The 20,221-nt window shown below is 52.3% G+C and overlaps 10 non-coding genes across 10 annotated transcripts; 5 read left to right on the top strand and 5 right to left on the bottom strand.

The window, feature by feature from the left end:
• Window positions 1-2,038: 2,038 nt before the first annotated feature.
• Window positions 2,039-2,111, top strand: TRNAF-GAA (transfer RNA phenylalanine (anticodon GAA)). The gene has a single exon. It is a non-coding gene; the product is annotated as a tRNA-Phe (tRNA).
• A 4,015-nt stretch (window positions 2,112-6,126) lies between these two features.
• Window positions 6,127-6,199, bottom strand: TRNAK-CUU (transfer RNA lysine (anticodon CUU)). The gene has a single exon. It is a non-coding gene; the product is annotated as a tRNA-Lys (tRNA).
• Window positions 6,200-9,037: 2,838 nt separating this feature from the next.
• On the bottom strand, window positions 9,038-9,110 carry TRNAV-AAC (transfer RNA valine (anticodon AAC)). The gene has a single exon. It is a non-coding gene; the product is annotated as a tRNA-Val (tRNA).
• A 431-nt stretch (window positions 9,111-9,541) lies between these two features.
• TRNAK-CUU (transfer RNA lysine (anticodon CUU)) lies at window positions 9,542-9,614 on the bottom strand. The gene has a single exon. It is a non-coding gene; the product is annotated as a tRNA-Lys (tRNA).
• Window positions 9,615-10,162: 548 nt separating this feature from the next.
• On the bottom strand, window positions 10,163-10,234 carry TRNAG-UCC (transfer RNA glycine (anticodon UCC)). The gene has a single exon. It is a non-coding gene; the product is annotated as a tRNA-Gly (tRNA).
• A 1,884-nt stretch (window positions 10,235-12,118) lies between these two features.
• Window positions 12,119-12,200, top strand: TRNAS-CGA (transfer RNA serine (anticodon CGA)). Its single transcript has one exon. It is a non-coding gene; the product is annotated as a tRNA-Ser (tRNA).
• A 1,623-nt stretch (window positions 12,201-13,823) lies between these two features.
• TRNAE-UUC (transfer RNA glutamic acid (anticodon UUC)) lies at window positions 13,824-13,895 on the bottom strand. Its single transcript has one exon. It is a non-coding gene; the product is annotated as a tRNA-Glu (tRNA).
• A 497-nt stretch (window positions 13,896-14,392) lies between these two features.
• Window positions 14,393-14,466, top strand: TRNAM-CAU (transfer RNA methionine (anticodon CAU)). The gene has a single exon. It is a non-coding gene; the product is annotated as a tRNA-Met (tRNA).
• A 2,392-nt stretch (window positions 14,467-16,858) lies between these two features.
• Window positions 16,859-16,931, top strand: TRNAK-CUU (transfer RNA lysine (anticodon CUU)). The gene has a single exon. It is a non-coding gene; the product is annotated as a tRNA-Lys (tRNA).
• A 432-nt stretch (window positions 16,932-17,363) lies between these two features.
• Window positions 17,364-17,436, top strand: TRNAV-AAC (transfer RNA valine (anticodon AAC)). The gene has a single exon. It is a non-coding gene; the product is annotated as a tRNA-Val (tRNA).
• The last annotated feature ends 2,785 nt before the right edge of the window (window positions 17,437-20,221 follow it).

The following is a 20,221-nucleotide window of genomic DNA, read 5'->3' as shown; positions in this document are numbered from 1 at the left end:
AAGTGGACACAAAGCCACATAATGTCCTGCCTCATGCCCAGACCCCAGCCCCCCTGTTCCCCTTGCTTTCTTCCCCCCCAGCTCACCGAGCACCCCCAGCTTCCTTTGACACCCTCCCTTCTTCCTGCTCCCCCAACCTGATCCTTCATCCACGTTCCTTCTGTACCCTTTCTCCTGGCCACACACGGCTCCTTGGCGCTTCTCAAGCCAGGCCCTGCAAGGAGCCACCAGGCAGGAACCAGCCCTTGGAGCTCGGCTTGCACCGGATCTGGTAGTTTCCCACCACATCTCTCCTGGGAAGAGGTGACTTGTTCTCCTTCCTTCTGACCTTACGTCTCCGTTCCCTTCAAAGGTCTCTGCTGCTCGGGACCCGCCTCCTCAGGGCGCTGCCCCTCTGCCCCTGGGCTGGGAGCGGGAGACTCCACAGTCTCTGCACTTGGGCTGAGAAGTCTCACAGGGACTCGTCTGTGGATGGTGTTAGTCAACCCGATGGCCAGCCAGATCCATTCCATAGCGCTGCCCGAGAGGAGCTTTACAAGTGCCCAGTGTCCATTGGTATTTTCTGGGGCTCTGTGTAGGGGATTGGTCTTGGCTATCTTTTCCACGGGAAATGCCTCTTCTTTGGAACAGCAGCTCCCAGGAGTTCATGGAACTTCTTCTTCTCAGCTTGGGAAAGGGACGACTAAGGGGTGATGGGAAAGATATTTGTGCTGTGAAAACAGCAGGCCCCCCAGGGAAACTGGTAAATAATCCCAGTGCCCAGGCCTGATGTTACCTGCCCCCACACAATTCACACAGCAAACCTGGCTTCCGGAGCACAGGGGGAGTCTGTGGGCTCATTGCTGGGCCGTGGGGTGAAGCAGCAAAGCGGCCTCCTCCTGTGGGGCCTGTGAGTGTTGCTGAATCTGGGCCCCTGCACCTGGGGAAAGGCAAACAAAAGGTCTGGGGGCCACACAGAGACCCCGCTGGGCTGAGCAGGAAGTGGCTGGCACTTTGCTTTGTCTTTGCCTGTGGGCTTGGCTGTCTGCAGCCTGGAAACCTCCTGGCTCCTCAGACCACTGGTCTGGATGGTGCGTTACAGACGTCGGAATAATGGAATTGCTGTGTAGACGCTCCCATTGTTATTGCAGTGTAATGGCCGTTATTCCCAAGGAACGCTGCTGTGTAGATGCAGCCTAAGAGAAATGTTTTCATGAGCATGTGGGAGGAGCAAGGGCTCCTACAATGTCAGGAGAGATGGGGAAATGAGGTCACCTCTCTAGACATAAAAGAGATGATATAAGAAAAGATGATGTGCCAGGAGTGGGATTTGAACCCATGCCTCTATTTGGAGACCAGAACACCCAACTACGGGAAAGTTAGGTCCTTTAGTCTTGCGCCTTAGACCACTCAGCCATCCTGACACCTATACAGACATCTCCAATGGCAGTTTTCTTACATGTGTGAGTTGCTCAGGGAGGCGGCGGGAGCACCTCTCTTTCCCCGCCTAACAGCCGCTCTACAGTCCCATTTCCATCTCTCTAATGATAGGACAAGGGGCTGGGTTTCAGGATTTTTTGCACAAGAACCTCCCAGTGTAGACCTAGCCCTGTAGTCAGAGTTCGAAGGCTGTAGCAAGTAACCAGGAATGACATCCCTTGTTTCAGTATTTTTTCTCCTATAAAAGTATAAAGCTATATTTAGCTAAGCTGTTTGTGAGTAACTGGTGAGTACCACAGTAGCCCACATCCGCACAAGCGCAAACGACCTCACTAGTGGTGCACATTATGAAACTCACTCCACCCATGGATGGAAAGTCTCAGAGGGAGCATGACCCCCCACCCATCTTCTTCCCTGCATTGGCAGCCACAGTCCCTTTCAGCCACTGGGACACCCCGGGAAGAGAGGCAGGAATGGGGCCAAGTGCAAGTCAGAGTGAGGGGGGCAGGCAAAACTCAACTTGCCTTGCAGGTCCACTGGCAGCAGCATCTCGCTTGAATATTGGTGCGGAGAGAACATGCCTGAGAGAAGCCTGGGCTTCAGATACCTTGAAGCAGTTGCCAAAGTAGCTCAGTTGGGAGAGTGTTAGACTGAAGATCTAAAGGTCCCTGGTTCAATTCCATGCTTTGGTAGAAGCCTTAGTCAATAGGGCTGTATCAAGGGGCTGGGAATGACATAATAAAGTTGATGATATTTCAGGGTTGGAGAGGGGATTTCATGTCACCTCAGAGATGGTTGCCATAGTATAACAGGGCTCTTGGCTTCAGCTGCTCCCAGCCTTGCTTCTCTGTTTCGAATTCCATGCCCCCCAGAAAGGAACATTAACAGAGCCTGCCTCCGACTAATTCTGAGGCTTCCCCATACTGAGGACATGCTATTTCTATTTTCTTAGAGTGGATGTTATTAGGTCAATTTAAGCAATTTCAAAATAATTTCCAAGTATAGACATGCCCTTATAGTCCCGGTCTTCACAACATCCTCTGGTAAGGAGTTCCACAGATAGGCTGTGTCCAGACTCAGGGGTTTTTTCAAAAAAACTTCACCTGAGTCTAGACTGCAGCTGTGTTCTTTCGAAGTTAAATCGAAAGAAAGCGGCTTTTCTTTCGACGGCGGTAAACCTCATTTCACGAGGAAGAACGCCTTTTTTCGAAAGTGCTCTTTCGAAAAAAGGCATTCTTGAAAGCAAACAGGGATTTTTAGAAAGAGAGTATCCAGACTCACTTGCTGCTTTCTTTCGAAAAAGCGGCTTGCTTTTTCGAAAGTTCCGCATGCAGTCTAGACACTCTCTTTCGAAAGAGGCTTTTTCGAAAGTATCTTTCGAAAAAGCTTCTTTTGAAAGAGGCTTGCAGTCTAGACATAGCCATAGACTGTGCGTTGTGTGAAGAAATACTTCCTTTTGTTTGTTTTCAACCTGCTAATATCATGGCGCATCTTTAGTTCTTCTATTATGGGTAGAAGAAAAATCCCTTTCCTTATTTACAGTCTCAACAACTGCCATGATTTATAGACCTCTATTTTATTTCCACTTTGTCTCCATCTTTCTAAGATGAAAAGTCCCAATCTCTCCTCATGTGGCAGCTGATCCAACCCTTTCATCATTTTTGTTGTGCTTGTCTGAAATTTCTAATGCAAAGATATGGTTCTTTTTTTTTCAGAGGGAGAGGGGGATAAGGCAACCACATTTCCAGTCAGTGCTCAAGTTGTGGGCACAGCATGGATTTACAGAGATGTAATATGATAGTCACTGTCTTATTGTCAAGGCCTTTTAAAATAATTTCTAACATCCCATTTGTGGCTGCACATGGAGTGGATGTTTTCAGAGATCTCTCCAGCTGTGACTTGTTGTAGGCAGATTTGTTTCCATTTAGTATGTGTGTAACTAATTGTTTATACTAATTATACGGATTAATTGCCAGACTCAGAGCTCACAGCAATTTTCCATGAAAAGTTGCTTTCCCCTCCCCATCATGGTGCTGGAAAAAGAGCTAGTAACAGAATAGTTAGCCAAGTTTAAGCACTTTTGTGGCTTTCTGTGGTGTAGTAGGTATGATGTTTGCCTAACATGCAAAAAGTCCCTGGTTCACAGCCAGGCAGAAACAGATGTTCTGCTTTCATTGCAGCTCCTCTTGGTGCCCAGGAAAGTTCAGGTCTTGCTGCCCATCCTGAGGCTAGGTATGGGGCCACCTCTTCCTGCTGCCTCCTTGTGAGACTGGCCCAAGGAGGAATAGGACAGAGAATGGAAGCCAAGCTGAGGGAGGCAAACCAGAGGCTCTGGGACTCAGTGGTTGAGGAGAACCCTCCCTCTTGTTCTACCAAATCCTGTGGGGGTGGGGCTGGCTGTGGGGAGGCAGAGGCCTGGGTTTGTCCCAGGGATGCTTCTTGCAGTCCAGGAGAAGAAGGGGGCTCTGGGTGGAAGGAAAACAAGCAAAGCTGGTCCCAGTGGGTATGAGCTGAGGCTCCAGTTCAGCATAATTGAGTCACTGAGCTGAGGAAGTGCTGTTGGGTGGAGGTCCCATGGTGTAAGGAGCAGCACTTGGGCCTGGGAGTCCTGCAAGCTGAGTCCAAATCTCAGTGGGACCTGCTAGTGTTTGGCTGCAAAACCCTCCCACTTCCACTGCTTCGCCTTCCTTCCCCTTAGGTTCATGAGAGACAATTTCTTACCTAACGCTGGGACTAAGTCTAGACTGGCATGATTGGCATGATTTTCCGGAGATGCTTTTAATGGAAAAGTTTTTCGTTAAAAGCATTTGCGGAAAAGAGCGTCTAGATTGGCACGGATGCTTTTCCGCAAAAGCACTTTTTGCGGAAAAGCATCCGTGGCCAATCTAGACGCGGTTTTCCGCAAAAAAGCCCCGATCACCATTTTCGCCATCGGGGCTTTTTTGCACAAAACAAATCTCAACTGTCTACACTGGACCTTTTGCGCAAAAGTTTTTCGCAAAAGGTACTTTTTCCTGAACGGGAGCAGCATAGTATTTCCTCAAGAAGCACTGATTTCTTACAGTAGGGAGTCAGAGCTTTTGCAGAAATTCAAGCAGCCAGTGTGGACAGCTGGCAAGTTTTTCCAGAAAAGTGGCTGATTTTCTGGAAAAACTGGCCAGTCTAGACACACCCATTAAGTCTCCCTCTGTGCCTTGTGCTGGGGAGCCTGACCCCTGCAGGGAGCCTTGAGGTAGCCACTGCTACAGCAGGAATTTGGGCATCAGGTCACCCCACTGGGGACAATAGAGGGAAGAGAAGAGTTTTCCCTGCTATTGGGGGAAGCTGGCCAGGCCAAGGCCCTTTCAGCCACTGGGTCTGTGCAGGCTGGAGCCTCCTCCTACCAGCTCTCTGGCCTGAGTCCTGCAAACACCTGAGCCTTTTGCCTGCTTCTGCTTCCCTGTCCATAGCAGGAGGCAAAATGAGGGCAAGTCAACAAAACAAACACCCCAGTGGCCAGTATGGGGCTTGAACCCATGATTTTGGCATTATTAGCACCACGCTCTAACCAACTGAGCTAGCCAGCAAACAAAAGCGCAGTTCACAAGTGGCCCTTTCAAGAAATGCGCCTCACACAGCTGCAGCGATGTCTCTGCAGCTGCCAAGGGCTCTTCTCTGCCAGGGCCACTAGCGACTCACTGTGATGTGGGCTGGCTAGTCCAGCTGGTTTGAGGTTCGGTCACGGTGGCTGCAGTCAACATGGTGCACTGAGACCCAGGGCAAAGAGGCAGCCGGATTCTCTTGCTGCCAGCATCTTGCCTCCCAGCTACTTCCCTGTCAGCAACAGCCACAGCCCCTTTCGGCCACTGGATCAGCGCGGGAAGGAAGGCGGGAATGGGGCCACGCCATTCCACTCACAGCGCACTACATCATATCCTGCACGTGCAGGCTGCCTGCACACAGCATCCCAGCCTGCACATGCTAGCAGCTGGCCGCTGAGCATAGGGAGTGGCTCCGGCAGCGGTGAGGGATTCATGTGTGGTGGCAGCTCACATTTTCCTAGGTCCTCCTGGGACACAGAAGAGGCCTCCCCTGGCCACCCATGGAACTGCTGGTTCGGGAAAAGCCAAATGAGCCATGGTGCCCTCCTCAGGGAGTTTGGTGAAACTGTTCTACTCTATGGTCCTAGACAACACCTTTGACTCCCAAAGTGCAGCCATTCCCCATTTCCCTCCAGCCCTGGCGGTGTCTGGCTCCCTGGGCACAGAAGGCTACAGATCAGCGGGCAGAGGCTCTGAAATGCACATCCCCCCCAGCCGCTGGGGCTGTAGAATTTACCTTTGAGGTTTGGCATAGTTTGGGGGAGGGAGAAGTGCAGCAAACATTGATCATCTGGCTTGTAAATCCCTTGGTCCTAGGGTTTGGGTTGGAGTCCCCAGGAGGGGACCCGGCCTTCTTCAATTTGCTGGAAGGAGGTGAAGCTACAGAAGCTGACGGGGACAATCAGCGGGCGGAGGGTTATTTTTTTCTCCTCCCTGAGCTGATGTGGCTAGAACTGAGGAGAAGAAAATCCTCTTCCCTTCTCCTCAGAAGATGGAAATTGCAGTTGGTTCTCTCTCTGCTTCTACTAAAGCTGGACCCCAGAACTAGACTTTTTCTTTCTAAAGCTCTGGTGAAAACTGAGAGCCAATTGCTTGTAGACTGAGAAAGTGAGTTAAAGAAAGGAACTGCCCAGCACAGGGCTTGAACCCATGACCCAGAGATTAAGAGTCTCAGGCTCTACCAATTGAGCTAGCCAGGCTCTGTACAAAACTTTCCTACTATCCCATCCCAGCATAACAGGAGCCAAGAGTTCTCCACTGCCTGACTCAAGGCTCTTTCTTGCCCATAATGTGGGGTTCTGGTCTGTGGAGAGGTTTGAACTCGAACCCCACTCCCGACACACCCACTTCTTTCCCCACAAGGAACGGCCCCATTTCCATCTCTCCAGGGACAGGAGAAGGGCTCTGGCCTGGTCTCTGCAAAATGCTCAGCCTGTTTCATTTTCTGCAGGAACGAGAGGGATCCATGCGCCCTGTTCCCCAGTGACAAGTGTGTGTCCTCTTCCCCCTTTCCACAGACACAGCAGCGAGGGGGTTGTGCACCTGCAGTGGCCCTTTCCTACTTGGCCTCCCACAAAGCCGGGGTGAAAAATTCCTAGACCCCAGCCCTCCTGCCAGGGCAGAGGTAGCAGGATTCATTCCCATCTTCTCCTGCCTCTGCCCTGGTACTGAGGGGCCGGCCTCTTTCCTGCTGCCCCAACTCTTATTCCCACAGTGCACTTTGTGCGGGGGCCATTGGTGTTTGTGCCAAGGTGCATTGCTGGGAGCCAGGACTCAGGACCCTTCCCCCAATTCCCCCTCTGACCCGCTCACACTCTCTGGCTGCCTCCAGCACGGGCTGAGCTCAGGAGTCAGGTGGGTGACCTGCCCTGCAGCTGTGATGGCATCAGGCCCTTCCCGCCTGCCTGCTCAGTCTGGAAATGGAGCTCCAGTGGCCTCAGACACCCAGCAAGAGGAACAAAATTTTCTCCAGTGAACTTAAGGGTATAGAAGCCAAAGCACCTCAACCTTGTAACAACCAGCTCAGCCTTAGTAGGTCCCACTGAGATTTGAACTCAGATTGCAGGATTCAGAGCCCTGAGTGCTGCCCCTTACACCATGGGACCTGTGGTGTGAAAGCGCAGTGGGCACCTCTGACTCTCAGCTCTCAGGCTGGCCTCTGCTCTCCTGGCTCCCTCCAGCTGCTTCATCTCCCAGGACTCCCTGTGAGAAATGTGTCACTTTCACCCCTGGGAGCAGCTCAGCCATGCAAAGGGGCTGCCTGGGGCAGGACATTAGCCCTGGAGGGCAGGGGTGGGTGTGGCAGTGACATCACAAGGGCCTTTCGCAGCCCCTCAGCTTATTGGCTAAAGGAGGTTGGGAGGTGATGACCTCACAGAGAGTCCATGACAATGGCCAGGTGGGCCAGGCTGCAGGGCAGGGGCCATCTCAGAGCCCCCCCATGGCTTTGCTGCAGGGAGTCTCCTTGAGAGTTGCCTTGAGGCCTTTTCGGAGCCTTCTCCTTTCCCACGACTAACTGACCTAGATGACAGATGTCACTGTGGAGAAGGGTTAGGGTTAAGTGCCTCCACAAAAACCTCTGTAAATGCAGCAGCGGAATTAGCTCAAGTGGTAGAGCGCTTGCTTAGCATGCGAGAGGCAGTGGGATCGATGCCCACATTCTCCAACTGCAGCTCAGCTCTTATCCATTATTTTCACTGTCAGGGGCTGAGTGGCCCCCTCCCTCTTCCTACCTGATCTCCGAAAAGAGACAGACCTGGCTCCCCTTTCTTTGCCACCAGCAATTGCCGTGCTGCAAAGCAGAGAGTGGAGCTATCAGGCTCTGTGGTGCAATGGAAAGCATGTTGGGCTTTTAAGCTGCAACAAAATGCAGGACTATGTAGCACTTTAAAGACAAACAAGATGGTTTATTAGATGATGAGCTTTCGTGGGCCAGACCCACTTCCTCAGATCAAATAGTGGAAGAAAATTGTCACCACCATATATATCAAAGGATACAAAAAAAAAAAAACCAACACATATGAAAAGGACAAATCCAATTTCAGAACAGAACGGGGATGCCGGGGGGGAAGGTAAATGTCTGTGAGCTAATGATATTAGAGGTGATAATTGGGGAAGCTATCTTTGTAATGGGTAAGATAACTAGAGTCTTTGTTAGGACCCCGCCGTAAAGTGTCGAATTTTAGCATGAATAACAGTTCAGAGGATTCCCTTGAAAGTGCAGTTTTAAAAGGCTTTTGAAGCAGGATGCAGGTAATTAAGTCATTGAGATAATGTCCTTTCTGGTTGAAATGGCAAGAAACTGGTTTTTTCTGTATTTTGTTTCAGCTACCCTAGACTAACATGGCTACTTTTCTAGCACTATTTTAAGCTGCAGTGATTCATGTGAGCCCAGCTAGACATTCAAAGTTTGTGGGTTCAAGTCCCACGAGTGTCACTTTAGCTGCGTTCTCATTTCCAGGGCGCAGCTTTTACAGAACAGGCAATCCTTAGGGTGAAACTGGGGTGCGCTTGAGTCCAGACAGTTCCCAGCAGACCCCAGTGAGGATGGAGGGAAGGGCTGGTTCTTGTTGCTGGGGCTAGGAGTTGTTCTGAAAGGCTTCAGGTGCCATTAGATCGTTTTATCCCTCCCTGTCTCCTACCAGTGCTGAGCAACACTCAGGCTATGTCTGCCCTACACTGCTCTTCTGGGAAAAGCTACGCAAATTTCCAAACCCAATTTGTGCAGCTTTTTCTTCTGCTTTTTTTTTGTCTGTTTGTTTTTTTGGAAGAGGCTTTTCCGACATTTGGCCTGTTACACTGGGCAAGTCACACAAGGGAGGCAGCAGACAGAGCCGGCCCAATGCACCAGCCTCCCAGGTCAGGGGAGGCCAAGGCACAAGCAGCTGCCTGGCCTAATTTATCTGGCTTCCCCAGGTTGGCACCCAGGGGCATTATCAGCTGACGTTACCCACCCCGTCACATGAGCATTGGGCTCATCAACAGGCTGGTCAGCAGCAGCTGCAGTTACCTGGGCACCGCAATAAGAGAATACCCTGTGTTTCTGCCTGGATTTGAACCAGGGACCTTTTGCGTGTTAGGCAAACATGATAACCACTACACCACAGAAACACATTTCAAGGGATGGAACTTGTCTGACTGTTCTGTTCCTGGCTCTTTCTAACACCCTGCTCTGCAGGGGAGGGGGATGCTCCTTGTGAACACTCCACCTCTTGTTCTCAGGGAAGCGCCTAATTTCCTCACCAGCCCCTTGAGATTTGTAGCTCAAAGCTGGAGCTGCTGTGGCAGGAGGTGAAGCTACAGAAGCTGACGGGGGACAATCATCCGGTGAAGGGTTATTTTTTCTCCCCCCTGGGCTGATGTGGCTAGAACCGAGAAGAAGAAAATCCTCTTCCCTTCTCCTCAGAAGATGGAAATTGCAGTTGGTTCTCTCTTTGGTTCTACTAAAGCTGGACCCCAGGACTAGACTTTTTCTTTTTAAAACCCTGGTGAAAACTGAGCCAACTTCTCACAGGCTGAGAATGTGAGTTAAGGAAGGGCACCGCCCAGCATGGGGCTTGAACCCATGACCCTGAGATTAAGAGTCTCATGCTCTACCAACTGAGCTAGCCAGGCTGTGTGGGAAAAGCTTCCTAATATCCCATCTCAGGGGAACAGGAGCCAAGTGTTCTCCACTGCCTGACTCAAGGCTCTTTCTTGCCCTTTAATTGGGGCTCTGGTCTGTGGAGAGGTTTGAACTCGAACCCCACTCCCGACACACCCACTTCTTTCCCCACAAGGAATGGCCCCATTTCCATCTCTCCAGAGACAGGAGAAGGGCTCTGGCTTGGTCTCTGCAAAATGCTCAGCCTGTTTTATTTTCTGCAGGAAGGAGTGGGATCTATGTGCCCTGTTCCCCAGTGAGAGGTATGTGTCCTCTTCCCCCCTTTCCACAGACACAGCAGGCCAGGGGGCTATGAGCCTCCAACATCCTAGACCAAGTCAGAGCCAAGGTCAAGGAATCGCAGCAGAGGTATGTGAGGGAGGAACCGCATTACTGTGCATGCTCTTGGAGAGGATGAAAAGCCACAAGAGGCAGCCCACAGCTGCAGGACCCATTTGTGCCTGTTTTTCAGGGTTCAAGTAAAGCCTCACTAAGGATATTTGATGCTCCCTCTTTATATTGCATTGGCTGGGAATTGAACCCAGGTCAACTGCTTGGAAGGCAGCTATGCTCACCACTATACCACCAATGCCTGCCTGCAAAGTTGCTAGGAAAATTAGTGAGGAAATCCTACATCTGCCATGAGGCCAGCCAGAGGCGAGAGGGTGCCTGTGTGGTTTGGGTAAAGCAGAACTTCTTGGCTATTAGGCAGAGACCAGAAGTGGTGACTCTGGGGTAGTGACTGCCCTGCACTCTCCATGGTTTAAGAAGCTGGGCAGGAGAGGAGTCCCAGAGGTTGTTGGGTGGGAGAGTAGAGTTTATCAGACTTTGGGCTAAGCTCTAGAGCAGCCAAGGGAGAGGTGGGGAAGTGACTTCTGGATACTCTGTGTGGCCCAGGGATGAGGACTAAGAGCCGTCCTTGTGTTTTTTGCCGTAAAGTGTTGTTTCTGGGTCCTTTGCCTAAGATCGAGCACTTCTGCCTTCCGGAGAGCCATGTCACAGGTACAACCCCCAGAGACCCCTTCAGGGACACATCACAGGACCAAGCCAGGGGCAGAAACACTGGGCACTGTCAGTGTCTGGGCCAGAGATAAAGACCCTCTTGGAGCTGTGATCCGAGGGGGAGTCTCTGCAGGCCGAGCAATCCAGGCGGAGGAATGTGGACATTTATGAACATAAAAACGGCCGTACTGAGTCAGACCAAATGTCCGTCTAGCCCAGTGTCCTGTCTGCCGACAGTGGCCAGCACCAGGTGCCCCAGAGGGGGTGGACCGAATACAATGATCAAGCGATTTGTCTCCTGCCATCCGTCTCCAGCCTCTGACAAACAGAGGCCAGGGGCACCATTTTATCCCCTGGCTAATAGCCTTTTATGGACCTAACCTCCATGAAATTATCTAACATATGGCCCAATGGCTGATGGCCTTGCAGAGAAAGGCCACCTCCCCACTCCTGCATCCTGGACCAAGTCAGACCCAAGGTCAACGAATTGCGGGAGGGGTGTGTGAGAGCCCGTGAGGGCAGGTCCCGCGCTGGGGAAGCACCGCAGCACTGTGCATACTGTGAGGAACTGGACCGAATCCCGGGGTGTGGGGAGCCCCTGTCTCCAGGGATAGTTGTGGAGTCTGGGATGGAGACACCTGGGCAGCAGCGGCGGCAGCTTCAGGATGACAACGCTGATGACTGCAGCGCCAGGAGACGCAGGAGGACCCCCAAACGTCTTCAGGCAGCGGGGAGGGAACATCAGGTGAGTGCTGGGAGGTTGCAACACCCAGGACATGTCGACACTTGCAGTCTCCTTCAGGAGAGGGATGCAAATGGAGACATTCGAAATTGTAAATGAAACCGGGATTTAAATATCCTGCGTTACATTTGCATAATCGCATCTGGGTTCTGTTTCAAAATACTTTATTATGAAATAAAAAACAACGTTTAGATGCAGTTATTTTGGGTGAAAACCCTTCTTCTGAAATAACCCTTAAACACTCCCCTCTGGTCTGGACCTAACAGCAGTGTCAGCGTTTGCTAGTCGGGGCTCTGGACAGCCCCTGCACAGAGGGAGATGGCAACTGCGGGACGCCCTGGCCAACTGTCCCAATGTCTCCCAGCAGAAAAGACAGCAAAAGAGGCCAATGCAAATAGCCCCAGGGCAGGCAGGGAGTCAGCACATTGGTGGGTGGGGCAGGGAGCTGGGGGCAGGGCTGGGCTCTAACTCACTGGGTGCCCTTGGCTTGTTCAGTGAACCTCTCCCTGGCTCTATGGCCCTGTCTGTACAGCAGGGACAGCAACACTCACAGCCCCACAGGAGGAGGCTGGTTTGATGCTTCACCCCATGGCCCAGCAAGGAGCCCCCATGCTTCCCCTGTGTTCTGGGAGCCAGGTTTGCTGTGTGAATTCTGTGGGGCAGGTGAGGTGAGGTCTAGGCACTGGGATTAGTTACCAGTTTCCTTGGTCTTGGGACATTACTGCGTTCACAGCTGTGATGGCCGAGTGGTTAAGGCGTTGGACTCGAAATCCAATAGGGTTTCCCTGCACAGGTTCAAATCCTGCTCACAGCGAGGCCTGTGTTTTGGCCACACCCCTAACCAGAGCAACAAGCTGCACAAACCCTGAGACTCTCTCCCTGTCCCCATTCAATCCCTTTCTGCGCCTTCCGAGAGAGATAAGGGACATGGTGCCTCATTATGGGTCCCAGAGCTCTAGGGAAACTCTCAGCTCCTGCAGCCTCTGCCCCTTGCCCAGCACCACATGGCTCAGCCCTACCCCTGGGCGCTGCCCTGCTCCAGTGTGTGATAGGAGTTGAGTGAGAGGATGGAGCGTCTGGGCCTGTCATGAAGGGCAGAAATGCTGGGGATATGATGTGGGTCACTCCTCCTGAGGCACACAGCCCCCCCCTCCGCCGTGTTGGAAGCAAAGGGTCTAGAGAAGTATTGGGGGGAGGGGGGTCTTGTTCCCTGCTCTTGCTCTGCCTTGGGCAAAGAATTAGTAACAGAATATTTGTCCAAGTTTATGTACAGAAAAAAACTGACAAGCATGTTTCTGTGGGGTAGTGGTTATCGTGTTTGCTTAATGTGGAAAAGGCTCCTGGTTCAAAGCCATGCAGAAATTGGAACAGGGGTTCTGCTCTTATTGTGGCTCCCCAGGTAAACACAGCTCCTGCTGCTTGGGATAAGCCCAATTCCCAGGCTGAGTAAAGCAAGGAACAGCAGGAGCCCTGTCCTAGAAAGAGAGGGGCCACTGTCTGGCCCAGACAGACAGACCCAGGCTGGGAGGACAAAGCTGCCTGACATCTCTAGTGTTCCTCAGGCGCAGGAGGACACATTGGTGCTAATAACATGCAGTGCCATCGTCCAGCCAGGCCAACAGGGAGCGTTTCTTAGGGTAGCACCTGATTTCCTGCAAGCCTAGCCCTTGTACCTTCCCCCTGGAAGGATAGATACCCAGCCTGTAGCTCAACTTTCCTCTTACACAGTAGCTTGTGATGACAGCTCTAAGCTAACCCCTTAACAATTGAAGTTATTAGCCGCTGTTAGCACATGCCAAAGCCTGGGATTGAACCAGGAACTTTTAGAGCATTAGTCTAATGCTAATCTAACTGAGCTACTTTGCCTTTAAAAAGCCTGTCTGGGATGTTTGGCAGCCGGGCCACATGTCGTCATGCCCTGCCCAGGAAGGCCAGACTGGCCTTTCCACAGCGCTCCTCCCCCACAGCCCAGAGCCAAGGTTCCCGCTAAGCCAGGCCTAGGCAATACAGGCCAGCGGGCTGGATCCAGCCCATGAAGCCACCCAACATGGCAGCAAGACGCCTCAGGCAGATTCCCTGCTCGCCCTGCCCCCACGCACAGCTGAGAGAAGGGGCTGCTGGGCCCTTTGTGTCTCTCAGCTGCAGAGGAAAAGGCTTCAGGCCTGGTCCCTGCTCCAGGCTTGTTTGTGGCCAATGGGAGCTGCCTGCTTGAAGCCCTGGCCAGTCACCACAAGCTCTTATTCACCCAGGCGTGTGACCTGTACCCCCTGCGCAGGGAAAGGGGCTGCCTGAGAAATGTGCTTGGCTGCTGGGAGTGTCTCCCAGTCAGAGCCTGCCTCTGGCACCCCAGCCCCTCCCTTCCCTCAACCCACAGGCCCTCCCGATGATGGAAAAGGGCAAAGACTCAGCATATTTCATGAGTACAAATGAGGCTGGCTTCCCTGAATGGGAATTAAACCCAGACCTCAGCAGTGAAAGTGCTGAATCTTAGCCACTAGACCATCAGGGACACATGAACAGGAACATGCGCCTCTCCTTAGCTACCCTTGCCTTTCACAGACCACTTTCTGTCCCCTTCAGGATGCGGGTCCATTTTGCATTGGCCAGAGGGGACAAGAACAGAAACCAAACAGAACATCAAAGCAGCCAGACGGGGCCATGCCAGTTGTCCAACTAGCCCAGGATCCTGTCTCATGACAGCAGCCAATTTCATTGCCCAGTGGGAATCCTCAGGACAGACAATTGTTAAGTGACCCCTCCTGTCGCCCATTCCCAGCTTCTAGAATACACCAGCTAGGGACACCTGCCCTGTGCATCCTGGTTAAATGCCATTGATTAACCTTCCCTGCATTAAATTATCCAGTTCTGTTTTGGATCAAATGTCTTGGGCTGCACAGGCCTTGAGTCATGGCAAGAGCTGGAGGGAAGTGGGGAACGGCTGCTCTTTGGGAGTTAAAAGTGTTGTCTGGAAACATAAAGAGAGGTTTTAAAGACACTTTGGAGGAGGGCACCATAGCTTAGCTGGCTAAAGCACCTGCCTCATGAACAGGAGATCCTGGGTTCAACTCCCAGTGGTGCCTTGTTGTAACCTTTGCTCACATTTACTTATGCCCTTTTGGGACACAGAAAAGGCCTCCCCTGGCCAGTGGCCACCCATGGAACTCCTGGTTCAGGAAAAGGCTGATTGGAGAGGGGTATTGGGAACAAGGAAATCACAAGCCTGGAGCCCCTGCAGAAGCTGCTGGCACTGGCAAGGCAGGGCTCTGACTGCAATTACTGGGACAGGAGAGCCAGCTAAGCCATGGTGCCCTCTACCAAAGGACCTTTAAAATGGCTCTTTATGTTTCCAGACAACACTTTTGACTCCCAAAGTGCAGCCGTTCCCCACTTCCCTCCAGCCATTGAGCCCAGGTGGTGTCTGGCCCCCTGGGCACAGAAAGCTACAGCTCAGTGGGCAGGGGGCTTTGGCTTCCTTGCCCATGGGATGCTGTTTCAGGGAGGGCTGCTCAGCAGGGGTGAGGTTCACCTGTCAAGGAAGGGAAGAGTATTTGGGAGCAGACTTTGAAGAAGCCAGATACACAGGAAGGGCTGATCACACCCCTCTGAAAATCAGCTTTCCATGGGTATCTGTAGCTGGCTCCAAGTCATGAGCCTTGATATCTCGTCTCCCTCCCGAAACCAGGGAAGTGTCTCCCGCTGCTGCAGCCTCCTGAGGCTCTATGGCCGTGTCTGTACAGCAGGGACAGCAACACTCACAGCCCCACAGGAGGGCCCCTGGCCTAGCAATGTGGCCCCCTGAGCAGCCTCTGATGTTCGCAGCTTGAGCCCCAGAACCAGCCCTGAGTGACGGGGGCAGAGGGGGAGCAGCTCACACAGGCCAAGGGGCTGGCCAGGGGCAGGACATGAGCCTGCAAGGCAGCAGTGACATCACAAGGAACTTTTACAACACCTCAGCTCATTGGCTGGGAAGCAGTGACCTCACAGAGCAACCTCAGAGACCCCCATGGCCTGGCTGCCTGGAATCTCCTTTGTGAGGTTTCCCCTTGAACTCACCTTTAAGCCAGATCCCTGGTCAATTTACCCTCTGGATCTTACCCACAAATCACGCTGAGCCGATCCTTTAGCATCTAACATCTAAAGGTTTATTACTACAATAATACAATATAGGACACAGGACACATGCTTCTTTGCTCACCTGCACTAGCCTTTCGCAGGATGAGGGGTCCCTTCTCCCTTCCCCAGAGGGGACAAGAACAGAAACCAAACAGAACATCAAAGCAGCCAGACTGGGCCATGCCAGTTGCCCAACTAGCCCAGGATCCTGTCTCACAACAGCAGCCAATTTCATTGTCCGGAGGGAATCCTCAGGACAGACAGTTATTAAGTGATCCCTCCCGTCACCCATTCCCAGCTTCTGGAATACACCAGCTAGGGACACCTGCCCTGTCCATCCTGGTTAAATGCCATTGATTATGGCTGCAGGGATCCCAATGTTGAGTAGCTCTGCATTAAGGGATCTTATTAATGACAAGAACCTCAAGCAATGTAAAGCCAGAGTGTGATGGAACTGGAAAGGAAAATGTTTACACTAGAAGGAATTTTTTCCAAGGGGGCACTTGGAGTTGAGCCAAGGACCAGTTGATCTGCAGTCAAAGACTCTATCACTGAGCTACACCCCCATGGAAGTTAGCATCCGCAGCCAATGTTGGGAACTGGGCAGGGAACAAGAGGCTTTTGTGTAACACACAACCCAGGTGCTACCCTTGGGCTTGGTCTGCACACTGAGCAGACGGCTGGGAGGGGTCTGATGCTGTCACATATGCAAGGCAAGTCACACACCTGGCCCCTGGGGGGGACGGGGGATTTGTATATTTTAGGAAGGGTCCTGAGTCCTGGCTCCCAGCCACACACCTTGGCAGAAAGACCAATGGCCCCTGCACATAGTGCATTGTGGGAATAAGAGTTGGGGCAGCAGGAAAGGGGCCAGCCCCTCAGTACCAGGGCACAGGCAGGAGAAGATGGGAGTGAATCCTGCTACCTCTGCTATGGCTTGGCCCAGGAGGGCTGGGGTCTAGCAGCTTTTCCCCCCAGCTTTGTGGGAGGCCAGGTAGGAAGGGGCCTCTGGAGGCTCATAGCCCCCTGGCCTGCTGTGTCTGTGGGAAGGGGGGAAGAGGACACATACCTCTCACTGGGGAACAGGGCGCATGGATCCCACTCGTTCCTGCAGAAAATGAAACAGGCTGAGCATTTTGCAGAGAACAGGCCAGAGCCCTTCTCCTGTCCCTGGAGAGATGGAAATGGGGCCGTTCCTTGTGGGGAAAGAAGTGGGTGTGTCGGGAGTGGGGTTCGAGTTCAAATCTCTCCACAGACCAGAGCCCCAATTAGGGGCAAGAAAGAGCCTTGAGTCAGGCAGTGGAGAACACTTGGCTCCTGTTCCCCTGAGATGGGATATTAGGAAACTTTTCCCACACAGCCTGGCTAGCTCAGTTGGTAGAGCATGAGACTCTTAATCTCAGGGTCATGGGTTCAAGCCCCATGCTGGGCGGAGCCCTTCCTTAACTCACATTCTCAGCCTGTGAGCAATTGGCTCTCAGTTTTCACCAGGGTTTTAGAAAGAAAAGTCTAGTCCTCGGGTCCAGCTTTAGTAGAACCAAAGAGAGAACCAACTGCAATTTCCATCTTCTGAGGAGAAGGGAAGAGGATTTTCTTCTCCTCGGTTCTAGCCACATCAGCCCAGGGGGGAGAAAAAATAACCCTCCGCCCGCTGATTGTCCCCCGTCAGCTTCTGTAGCTTCACCTCCTTCCACAGCAGCTCCAGCTTTGAGCTACAAATCTCAAGGTGCTGGTGAGGAAATTAGGCACTTCCCTGAGAACAAGAGGTGGAGTGTTCACAAGGAGCATCCCCCTCCCCTGCAGAGCAGGGTGTTAGAAAGAGCCAGGAACAGAACAGTCAGACAAGTTCCATGCCTTGAAATGTGTTTCTGTGGTGTAGTGGTGATCATGTTTGCCTAACATGCAAAAGGTCCCTGGTTAAAAGCCAGGCAGAAACACAGGGTCTTCTCTTATTGCAGTGCCCAGGTAACTGCAGCTGCTGCTGACCAGCCTGTTGATGAGCCCAAAGCTCATGTGACAGAGGGGGGTAACATCAGCTGATAATGCCCCTGGGTGCCAACCTGGTGAAGCCAGATAAATTAGGCAGGGCAGCTCCTTGTGCCTTGGCCTCCCCTGCCCTGGGAGGCTGGTGCATTGGGCTGGCTCTGCCTGCTGCCTCCCTTCTGTGACTTGCCCAGTGTAACAGGCCAAATGTCGGAAAAGCCTCTTCCCCTCCCCAGAAGAGCAGTGTAGGGCAGACACAGCCTGAGTGTTGCTCAGCACTGGGAGGAGACAGGGAGGGATAAAACGATCTAATGGTACCTGAAGCCTTTCAGAACAACTCCCAGCCCCAGCTGCAAGAACCAGCCCTTCCCTCCATCCTCACTGGGAACTGTCTGGACTCAAGCCCACCCCAGTTTCACCCTAAGGATTGCCTGTTCTGTAAAAGCTGCGCCCTGGAAATGAGAAAGCAGCTCAAGTGACACTCATGGGACTTGAACCCACAAACTTTGAATGTCTAGCTGGGCTCACATGAATCACTGCAGCTTAAAATAGTGATAGAAAAGTAGCCATGTTAGTCTAGGGTAGCTGAAACAAAATACAGAAAAAAACCAGTTTCTTGCCATTTTAACTCAGAAAGGACATTATCTCAATGACTTAATTACCTGCATCCTGCTTCAAAAGCCTTTTAAAACTGCACTTTAAAGGGAATCCTCTGAACTGTTATTCATGCTAAAATTCGACACTTTACGGCGGGGTCCTAACAAAGACTCTAGTTATCTTACCCATTACAAAGATAGCTTCCCCAACTATCACCTCTAATATCATTAGCTCACAGACATTTACCTTCCCCCCCCACACCCCCGTTCTGTTCTGAAATTTGATTTGTCCTTTTCATATGTGTTTGGTTTTTTTAAGTGTATCCTTTGCTATATATGGTTGTGACAATTTTCTTCCACTATTTGATCTGAGGAAGTGGGAAGTGGGTCTGGCCCACAAAAGCTCATCATCTAATAAACCATCTTGTTAGTCTTTAAAGTGCTGCATAGTTCTGTATTTTGTTGCAGCTTGAAAGTCCAACATGCTTTCCATTGCACCACAGAGCCTGATATCTCCACTCTCTGCTTTGCAGCATGGCAATTGCTGGTGGCAAAGAAAGGGGAGCCAGGTCTGTCTCTTTTGGGAGAGCAGGTAGGAAGAGGGCCACTGAGCCCCCGACAGTGAAAGTAAGGGATAAGAGCTGAGCCACAGTTGGAGAATGTGGGCATCGATCCCACTGCCTCTCGCATGCTAAGCAAGCGCTCTACCACTTGAGCTAATTCCCCTGCTGCATTTACAAAGGCCTTCTTGGAGGCTCTTCCCTTCTCCACAGCAACATCTGTCATCTAGGTCAGTTAGTCGTGGGAAAGGAGAAGGCTCCGAAAAGGCCTCAAGGGCAACTCTCAAGGAGACTCCCTGCAGCAAAGCCATGGGGGGGGGGAGGCTCTGAGATGGCCCCTGCCCTGCAGCCTGTCCCAGCTGGCCACTGTCATGGACTCTCTGTGAGGTCATCACCTCCCAACCTCCTTTAGCCAATAAGCTGAGGGGCTGCAAAAGGCCCTTGTGATGTCACTGCCACATCCACCCCTACCCTCCAGGGCTAATGTTCTGCCCCAGGCAGCCCCTTTGCATGGCTGAGCTGCTCCCAGGGGTGAAAGTGACACATTTCTTACAGGGAGTCCGGGGAGATGAAGCAGCTGGAGGGAGCCAGGAGAGCAGAGGCCAGCCTGAGAGCTGAGAGTTAGAGGTGCCCACTGCACTTTCCTATCACCTATCCTATGGTGTAAGGGGCAGCATGCAGGACTCTGAGTCCTGCAATCTGAGTTCAAATCTCAGTGGGACCTACTGCGGTTTAGCTGGTTGTTACAAGGTTCATGTGCTTTGACTTCCATGCCCTGAGGCTCAATAAGAGAGGTTTTGTTCCTCTTGCTGGGTGTCTGAGGCCACTGGAGCTCCATCTCCAGATGGAGCAGGCCAGCGGGAAGGGCCTGATGCCATCACAGCTGCAGGGCAGGTCACCCACCTGGCCCCTGAGCTCAGCCTGTGCTGGAGGCAGCCAGACAGTGTGAGCGGGTCAGAGCGGCGATTTGGGGAAGCGTCCTGAGTCCTGGCTCCCAGCCACGCACCTTTTTACAAAGACCAATGGCCCCTGCACAAAGTGCATTGTGGGAATAAGAGTTGGGGCAGCAGGAAAGGGGCCGGCACCTTAGCACCAGGGCACAGGCAGGAGAAGATGGGAGTGAATCCTGCTACCATGGCTTAGCCCAGGAGGGCTGGGGTCTAGCAGCTTTTCCCCCCAGGTTTGTGGGAGGCCAAGTAGGAAGGGGCCTCATAGACCCCTGGTCTGCTGTGTCTGTGGAAAGGGGGGAAGAGGACACAGACTTGTCCCTGGGGAACAGGGCGCATGGATCCCACTCGTTCCTGCAGAAAATGAAACAGGCTGAGCATTTTGCAGAGACCAGGCCAGAGCCCTTCTCCTGTCCCTGGAGAGATGGAAATGGGGCCGTTCCTTGTGGGGAAAGAAGTGGGTGTGTTGGGAGTGGGGTTCGAGTTCAAACCTCTCCACAGACCAGAACCCCACATTAGGGGCAAGAAAGAGCCTTGAGTCAGGCAGTGGAGAACACTTGGCTCCTGTTACCCTGAGATGGGATATTAGGAAACTTTTCTCCCACAGTCTGGCTAGCTCAGTTGGTAGAGCATGAG

The sequence above is a fragment of the Pelodiscus sinensis genome, chromosome 31, assembly GCF_049634645.1.
Source record: "Pelodiscus sinensis isolate JC-2024 chromosome 31, ASM4963464v1, whole genome shotgun sequence".
Taxonomy (NCBI): domain Eukaryota; kingdom Metazoa; phylum Chordata; order Testudines; family Trionychidae; genus Pelodiscus; species Pelodiscus sinensis.
Note: the sequence above shows the minus strand (reverse complement) of the source record. Positions and strands in the feature narration are given on the sequence as shown.